The sequence below is a fragment of the Cupressus sempervirens genome, chromosome 5, assembly GCF_028749045.1.
Source record: "Cupressus sempervirens isolate cs-2001-9-10 chromosome 5, ASM2874904v1, whole genome shotgun sequence".
Taxonomy (NCBI): Eukaryota; Viridiplantae; Streptophyta; class Pinopsida; order Cupressales; family Cupressaceae; genus Cupressus; species Cupressus sempervirens.
This window is the reverse complement of record NC_143122.1, coordinates 275,268,818-275,278,735: the sequence shown is the minus strand read 5'-3', so window position 1 is coordinate 275,278,735 and position 9,918 is coordinate 275,268,818. Positions and strand designations below refer to the sequence as shown.

The following is a 9,918-nucleotide window of genomic DNA, read 5'->3' as shown; positions in this document are numbered from 1 at the left end:
CTGCTAGTACCCACATCTCCATTTTTCTTTTGGGTTTCATTGTGGCCTCTAGATGATCTACCGCTTCCCCTTCCTCCTTGACCGTGCCTTCTTTGTCTTCCTTCAAACCTTTTATTCAGCTTCTCTTCAACTCGTAGGGCAAACTGGTATGCCTCTTCAACGCTGGTCATTCTTACCAGACTTAATTCCTCTTGGATGCTAGGTTGCAACCCACTGATATAATGAGAAACCTTCTCCTTATTTGCTTCTGCATGCCCCGCTCTAATCAAGAGTCGATAAAACTCCTCTGTATATTCTTGGACTGATCTTCCTGCTTGCTTTAACCCATCCATCTTCTGAAACAGATCAAGCTCGTAGTCCACAGGAATGAACTGCTTCTTCAATTTGTCCACCATGCGATCGCATCTTGTGATCTACTCCTTTCCTCTTCTGTTTCTTTCCAATTGAACCTCTTGCCACCAGATTTTGGCATGGCCTTTCAGTTTGGCCTTTGCAAACTTAACCCTATCTGGGTCCCTGATATCCTCATACTCAAAGTATTCTTCCAGTTCATTGATCCAATCGATCAACTCATCTGGTTTCAGATTTCCTAAAAATACACCCACTTCAATTGTAGGTCTTTTCCCAAACTTAGTAATGGCCCTAAAAAGCCTTTCCTTTACAGGATTCAAAACTTCCCCATCAAATTCCTCTTTTGGTCCCATTGCTTCTTCTTCATTGTCATCCTCACTATTGTCACCTGCAACAACATTTGCTCCTCTACGAAGCTCCTCTTGCAATGCCTGCACCTGCCTTTGGAGGGCTCTAACCTCCTCAGGATTAATAGCTCTGGCCCTTCCACTATGCTCTCTTCATGGAGGCATCTTCTAACTCAAACCCACAACCACACAGTCCTGGTGCAAACTGCCTCACAGTCGGCGTTCTGTCTACAAACTCAAGAAAACCCGCTCTGATACCACTTGATGGGGACATGACCCAAGAATAGAATGGAACCAACAGAAAGGGAAAATTATATTAACTGAGAAAATAAGCTAGTACAAATAGTGCAGTGAAAATAAACTTCAAAACATGCCCTAAGGGCTTACAATAGCATAAATCTAGAGATAATTTCTCCTTTTAGTACCTCCTCTCAAACTCCACTCCGAACTGCCTTTTACAATGCCAGAAATCTCCTTAAATAGACCCCAAAGGGTTAAGGACTAGGAGTACATTCTAGAAAGTGCTAGTAGGCATCCATCAACCAAATAGAAGGTTCCGAAAGCTGCGTTAGAAGTTGGTGCAAATCTAGAAGAATTCAGAAATGGTAACCGAACTTTCAGGAGGCATAACTTTTGAACCGTAGCTCCGATTGATGAACCATTTACATTTTCGAAAAGCTCTCAAAGTGCTCTATAGCCCTATGGACCAGCTTCGCTCGTCCCTCATTTTTTGGCCCTTTTCGAGGTCATTTAATGCCCCTAACCTGACTTCAAAGCATTCTTAGGGGGTCTCCAAAACTCAAAAAACTGCAATAACTTTCAAACTGTGGGGCCTTTTGACCTGATTCTTTTTCTGGAATGCTCTAAATCAAAATTATATTCATCTGACCAATTCACACCTTCTAGGTCACCAAAATGATGGCCAAATTGCATGCTCCTATTTTTTCAAGATTTTCAAACACACTGATAGTGGAACTGTGAGAGTTGGAACCTTTATTTGACTCAAATGGGTATCCAAAAATGAAAAGACATGAAATAGAAACTAAGTCTAAGTACAATTTTTTTTTTTGGGTGACACAAGATTGCCCTTATACCTCTAGATGCTCCTGCATTACTTTCCATTCTTGCAACTGGGGCATATGTCTCATCATAATCTCTACCATACTACTACTTGTACCCCTTGACCACTAAATGTGCCTTATGCCTATCTATTTTTCCTTCAACATTGCACTTGGTCATGTATACCCATTTCACTCTAATTACTTGTTTCTTGGGAGGCAAAGTAGTTAACTCCCATATCACATTCCTTTCAATAGCATTTATTTCCTCATCTATGAAATTACACCATTTCTCCTCATTCATAGCTTCTTCAAAATAAACTGGATCACTATGAAAAAATAATGCAAAATTTACTCTGTCATCATAATCTTTATCATACCTTTCTTCTTGGTATATCTCTCTTAGACTTTTAGTCTTTCTTGACAATAGGGAGGTGAGAGTGGAATTTGAATTCTTAGTATTGCTGCTGCTACTATTTTGCATACTAGCTCGGGGCTATCTTGAAGTGCTTGGAGCTATTGCTTAGCATGTTAAGGGCTGCTTCCCTTTTTTTCTTTGTCTGCAAACCATGTTTGCTACTCCATCATCTTGTTGATCACCAATTTCATCTTCTTCCTCTTCAATAGTAGGCACTTTACTTGAAGTGCTTGAGGATTCATCTATTGAGCCATCCCATGATTGATTTTCAAAAAATTCCACATCTCTTGAAATGATGATCTTCTTGTTAATTGGATCATATAGCCTATAGGCCTTTGATTCTAAGTTGTACCCTATGAATATGCACTTTACACCTTTTTCATCTATCTTTTTCCTTTGTTCCTTAGGCACATGTGCATATGCTACACATCTGAACACTCTCAAGTGCTTAACTATCCATCTGTTCCTTGAAGAAGCCTCAAGAGGTATCTTGTCACAAACTAATTTTGTAGGACACCTATTAATCAAATATACTGTTGTTGCTACAACCTCTCCCCAATATTAAGTTGGGAGCCCTTTTGCTTTCATCATGCTTCTAGCCATTTCAATAATGGTCCTATTCTTCCTCTTAACCACTCTATTTTTCTGCGGAGTATAGCTAGCTATAAGCTCTTTCTTGATGCCATTTTACCTGCAAAAATTTACAAACATATTGGAGGTATACTCCCCTCCTCTATCCAATCTAAGGACCTTAATATAGTTTCCACATTCTTTTTCAGCCAGGGCTTTAAATTCAACAAATTTGTCCAATGCTTCAGATTTGTTCTTCAAAAAATACACATATATCCTAGGACTAAAATCATCTATGAATGTCATAAAATAAGTACTCCCCCCAATAGAAGCAGTTTGCATAGGGCCTACCAAATTAGAGTGCACCAATTCTAGTGGTGCCCTAGCCCTTCTAGAATTTTGAAAATTAAAAGAAAGCCTATGTTGCTTACCCAATATGCAAGCGTCATGCTTGTCATATGAATCTTTAATACTTAGCAAACTATTTACCATTCTTTTCTTGGACAACAAATTTAAACCAGCAAAGCCAAGATGTCCATACTTGACATGCCAAAGCTTGGAGGGGTCTTCAATCATGCTCCTAAGAGCTGATTACTGGTCTACTACTGTACATGCATGCTTGGGAGGTGCATCATTGACTTGAGAAGATAAACATGTCTCTATCCTCAACGGGAACATCTAGTTCTTTGTCATTTGGACTGCTACAAGTAATCTATTACTCCCATCCTTCTCATGAATGGCACACTTGTCATTTTCTATTAGCACCTTATATCCATTTTGAATAAGTTGTACAACACTCATCAAGTTGTGCTTCATTCCAGGGGAAAAATATACATTCTATATCTCCTTCTTCTCACCTTGCTCGGTGTCGACCATATTAGATCCTTTGCCCACTATGGGAATGGTTCCATTATTTCCCATTCTAATTTCAGACTTAAAAGTCTTATCAATGAAAGAAAATAAATTTTCATTACCACTCATGTGGTTGCTACATCTGCTATCTAGGTACCATACCTCAAGGCTTCCTTCTTCACCAATGTTACACATGATGAAGGCCATGGGATTGTTTGCATTTCCCATGTTTACATCAACCAAATTAGCATTCTACTTTGACTGATCACCCTATTTCTTCTAGCATTCACTTGCATAATGCCTATACTTATGACAGTAGGGGCATTCAACATTGCTCATATTGGAGTTGTAATTCTTCTTACCTCCTTTAGAGCTATTTTAAGAGGTTCTTGCTCCTTGTTGTTTTCTTGCTCATCCTGAGCTTTTTTCACTAGCATTCCTTTGACCATTCCTTCTACGACCTCTACTTCTTGAGCCTCTACCAGAGCCATTTCTTCCTCTCCCCTTGTCTCTTGAATTCTCTTGAGCCTTGAAAGATTGCTCTTGGAAAGTAGTTGCTGACCTATTTATTTGGTGCTCATGGGTTTGAAGAGTTCCCATCAACTCATCCATGGTCAATGTGGTGAGGTCCTTTTCTTTCTCTATGGTCATCACAAGTTTGTCATATTTTTGAGGTAAACTTCTCAATATTTTCTCTACAATCCTCTGCTCATCATAGTCTTCTAGATTTGACTTAAGATGATTTATCAAAGTGGAGATTTGTGAGGTAAAATCTACAATAGGTTCATTATTCCTCATCTGAAGGTTCTTAAACTCTCTTTTGATCATCTATAGCTTTACTACTCTGACCTTATCAATTCCCTTGAAGTTTGTTTCAAGGATGTCCCATGTTTCCTTTGCATAATTTGTTGCTGCAATCTTGGCGAAGACTGTCTCTATCATTGCTGCCTCAATCAGACTTAATGCCTTAGCATCTTTTGTCCTTGACTCTTTCATCTAAGTCTTTTGTGGATTTGTTAGCATAGCATACTAAGCTAGGTCTATCATATCATTGAACCCAATAATCACAAACTCCCACAAATCATTTGTAACCATTATGGTTTACATTTTCTTTGCCCATGTGTCATAATTTTTTGATTAAAGGATGGTGGTTACTGCCATATCTTTCCTACATCTCTTGCCATATCAAATATCTTAGAAAAATGCCCTAACTCACTGTGGATGTGGGGCCTCAAAGCTCTGATACCATTTGAAGAATAAAATCACAACCGTAAAAATTTTGCTCAGCAACAACTATTGCCGAGTGTTAGTTTTGCTCGACACTCATGGATGCCAAGTGATAGGAAGGTGCTAAGTAAGCTCAACACAAGAGGAAGCCGAGTGAACTCAGGAAAAAAAGGGCAACTTGGCTCAAGTATATGCTGAGTGAGCTTAGGAAAAAGCAATGCCAAGTGAGCTCAGTAGCCACTACAAAGTGGTGCTCAATAGAAGAGGATGCCGAGTAAGCTTGCTAATAATAGTAGAGAGAACTAAGTGAAAGCAAATGAAAAGGGACTTGGTAAAGACCAAACTGAAAGGGTTGTAAACCGAACTTACAACATAGATTTTTCCACCATTAAAACTAGAGAGCCAAAGTATAAAACTTTCAAGAATGAACTTTTAAAATGCAATAAATAGAGGAAGAACAATAGATTTTAGTATGCCTGCTTACTTACTTTCTTTTTATTCAAATATGATAAAACTATTACAAAATTTGGGAACATTCAACTTCAACTAGAAAACCCTAAAATTTTCAAATTGGTAAAACTCCAAACTTTAAACTTTAAACTTACAGCTCTAATGGCTACATACAATAATGCCTAGAGCAATTACTACTTTACAGGACAAATCCAATAAACAAAAAATTTACAAAATGACAAGAGGGAACACATGCAACTACAGACATGAGAACAAACTTCTTTCTATCTTCTGCACTTTGACTTGGTCTACTAATCGACTTCTTTTTCTTCTTTCTCTGCTCTACAACTCTCTTACTCATCTTAACTAATTGAATCAAACTAATTCATTCCTTTTTGTCTCCCTTCAAAATGTTGTCCCTCTTTTTGAAACTCACCTACTGAGCATTAATATTTTTGATGCAGTTGGGGTGGTAGGTGGGAATTTGGCTCCAGGAGCAAATGATTATTTTCATTTAATATTTCAACACTCAATGTCTCCCATGGAAGCACATCTTCAGCTCTATGAAATCATTCTTTTAGTAGCCAAGCCCATGGCTCTTCAAGCTGCTATTTTGCTTAACATTCCTAGCATTATTGCCATCCATGGTTGTGACAATCTCCTAAGTGTGGAGCAAATTGCTTCACATATTTCTACTTCCACCAACAAAGTTACTCATAGTGAGTACTTGTTTAGAATCATGAGGCTTCTAGCTTCCACTGATGTTTTCACGAAAGAGAGCATAGTAAATTATGGTGGCACTCCACAATTCAAATATGGTCTCAACACCATCTCTAAGTTGTTGGTTAACAATGGTGGCCAAAAATCCTATTCACCCACTGTGCTGGCTATTAATGTAAAATGTATCATAGATGGTTATCAGCATCTTGATGATTTAGTCATTGAAGGTTGCCCTATATTCATCAAAGCCAATGGTATGGGCATATTTGAATACATGCATGGCAATCCTAAACCAAATAGGATTTTCAACGATGGCATGGCTAATAATACTAGTCCTTTAATGGCTTATGTGGTGAAGATTTATGATGGGTTTAGAGGCCTCAACAGTGTAGTGGATGTTGCAAGAGGAATAGGCTCTGCAATATCTATAATTGTGGAAGAATATCCACATGTTCAAGGCATCAATTTCGACCTTCCTCATGTCATAACTACTAATGCTCCCATACAAGGTTGGTAACAATTTCCATCTCTGAACTTTATAGAAAATTAGTATTTAGATATTTAGAGCATAGCATTTATTTCAATTTTCTCTATAGTTAGTTAATTGGTATCTGTTTGTCATTTCTAAATTTCATGGAGGAGAACAAACTGTTTGAGTAAATTCTTATATAAATGCAGGAGTGGAGCATGTGGAGGGCAATATGTTTGAATAGCTAATACCTTTTTTATGAAGGTGTGTTTTAAAATTCTATTGAATAAAAAATAAATTTAACTTCTAATATGTTGATTTAACAATTTTTTTTTTTAGGGTTTTCTGCAGTAGATTTTACATGACTGGGATGATGAACAATGTTTCAAAATCTTAAAAAAATGTTATGGAGCAATACCAGAGGATGGGAAAGTATTAATTATGGATACAATTATTGAAGTAGAAGGGATGAAGAGAAAAGCAGGATTACTGTTTGATATGTGTTAGATGGCTGCTTCTACCGATGGAAAAGAAAGAACATGGAAACAATTTGAGGAGTTGTTTTACAAAGTAGGGTTCAACAGTTACCATGTCATTACATTACCTTTCCTTAATCATTCATAGTAAGTGGGGATCAGTACCAAAGAATAATAGAGAATCTAGATATATTTGTTTTTTTACTGGACAAGTTTGCTATTTCCTTTTAACTCACTATCCTATTCCTTTTAGGAAAATAGTAATCTTGAATGGTATGTTCTATATTTTATTTTGTAATTTTGCAACAGATGTGTTGTTTATGTACACTTTATCTTAAATTCAAAATGCTTGGGAATTTGACCATCTGGGTGAAGCACAGACCAGGCTTAACCAGCACACTCGAAGCTTTGACTTTGAGTGCGTCATACAATGTGGGACCACTTATTCTGCAACACTTATCTCTTTTTCATTAGTTTCGTCTGCATCTGCCCTCATCTGACATTTAACAGTCACGGTCACTGCAACTTCTACGCCAATAGTTATCACTCACACTTCATTCATAATTTAAAGCTAGCAGTTACATTTGAATTTGAATCTCAAATCTGTGTCTCCGACCTAGGCCACTCACAATACATTTGCCAGGCTTAGTTCTATTAAATATTTTCTCTTGACTCGCTTCACCTGTCGAAACATAATGCTGCTTTGTTGTTTTTTCTTTCTCTATTTTTGCATATAAATAGAGAGAGCCATCAGCTTCAGAAGCCATTTGAGGCCATGATCTCCAATGGTTAAATCCAATGCCTTGGACAAAACGTGGACAGAGGAAGAAGGAAAAGTTAAGAGAGATTTAGGCATTTTGAGAAGGAATGATTCTTCACCCTTTTAGGCTGAGTGGATCTTTGATTTTATATTTATTGTGTTGTTACTTCGTATGGAAACAAGAATCAATTTTCTAAAGCTGTAAAGGGTTATCAGCAAAAAGAGAGGGCACTCGTCCACATCAAAAATAACTCTTTTACTAGAAACAATTTTTTCCCAATACCACCTATTTCCTACTTTTTAGCAATGACTCCTGTATGCCATGAAGACTTTAAATCGTAAAGAAAAGGCTTAAGCACTAAAGGATTACAAAAAAATGTGAATATAAGACGTTCTTATGTTTCATTCCCAAACTCATTACAGTTGCGTGACTTGTTCACAGAAAAATTGTTTATGCTATGGAGTTTCACGGATAGTTTGTTTTTGAATATATAAACAAAGGAATATTCTTCGTGACAGTTTATTGTTGTGAACAACATGTCAAGACGGGATTTTCCCCTATATCATAACATAACATAGTCCCATTAATATCAATTGGTCTTCAGCTACATTACTCTGTCATTTGACGAGTTGAAGAGCATCATGTACATAAAAGAAACCACTTTGCAAAATTGAAAATTATAAAAAATCTAATTTTAAAACTATAATTAAGATACATGTTTTGATTAAAAAAGGCTTATTAGGTTGGAGTCCCATGTATGCTAGCTTCCTTAAAAATAGAGCTGCAAAGGAAATTTGTAAGTTGAGTGGTCCTATGGATTTTGTAATTTGTTTCACTTTAAAGTTTCAGCTTCCGAATTTATGGAAAAACTTTCTAATAGTTATTTTATGATAAAGACTTTTTTAGTTTTAAAGTGTTGGTTTTTGACAAATGGCTAGATTTTTCCCTAAGCTAGTGGGGCTATTTCCAGCTCCACCCCATTTTCATATGCTTCCTAAAAATATAGGGCTCCTATTATGGAGGAAAAGATTCTAATTAATCTTGTAGCCCCTAAAAGTTTTTTATATGAGACCTCTTATACCTACCTGAAAAATAGACCTGTAGCCCCCCCTCATGGGACCCCTGCCTTAGTATTTTCTATAGGCTATACATCGATTTAAACAAATCTATTTCCATCTTTTTTTTCTTTTTTCTTTTCATAATATCATCACAATTATTTTTAATTAGCGTGAGAAAGATAATTTATATTATAATTATTTGTTCACAAAGTCAATATACAACTTTCAAAATTATAATAATTCATATTTAATTACAATATTAGTAATATAGATATGTGCAAATTTTACTTTTTTTATTTACCTATAAAACATAAAAATTTATACTTGTACACAAATAGGCATAATATTCTTAAATAAGTAGGCAAGAGCCTAGAACACATTGGTAAATTGCGAGCCTCTCATCAAAGAGGTCTTGGGTTCGAATCTGCTCATGATTAACACATAATAATAATTAATTGTAATAATAATAAAAAATAACCTAGGCTTCAACCGTTTACCTATAAAAAAAAAATTCTTAAATAAGTGTTTATTATAATTATAAATTTCTTTTAAAAATATTTAGCTATATAACCTAAGTACACAAATAAAGATTTATTATTATTATGTTCTTTGATGAATTATTATTATAATTTATTAAGTTGTTGTAGATTCAAACCAAGACCTACCACATAAGAGACTCACAATTAATCATTGTGTTAAAGGCTACTGCCTTATAAATATTAAAAATTAATATTATATAATTTTGATTAATAAAATTATTATATAAATAATTAGTTTTATTTTAAATAGAATCATATTTTCCTTAATAAAATAATTCATGTTTCCGCTCTTAAATTATAAATTTTCAAATTAATTATTTGATTTTGACTAAATTATTATATTTTGCAAACTTAGATGTTACTATACTTAAGTAAATTATATTAAATATTATGACTACATGCAAAAAATAAATCACATTAATTATTATTCTTTCATTACTTTTTCTCATGTTTATCCCATCTGTGTTTTCTCTTTTATATGAAAATTTTGTGTTGTCTCCACCCTTACTAATCATTAATATATTCATCTAATATAAGATGTTGTACTCATATTCATTATGACATGAAAATCCTTGCAATGTGTTCCTTAATCCATTTCAGGCTAAAAAAGATGCATGCACAG

General features: G+C 35.3%; 1 pseudogene; it reads left to right on the top strand.

Moving 5' to 3' along the window:
• Nucleotides 1–5,805: 5,805 nt before the first annotated feature.
• LOC149555642 (caffeic acid 3-O-methyltransferase 1 pseudogene) lies at nt 5,806–7,086 on the top strand (annotated as a pseudogene).
• Nucleotides 7,087–9,918: the final 2,832 nt, after the last annotated feature.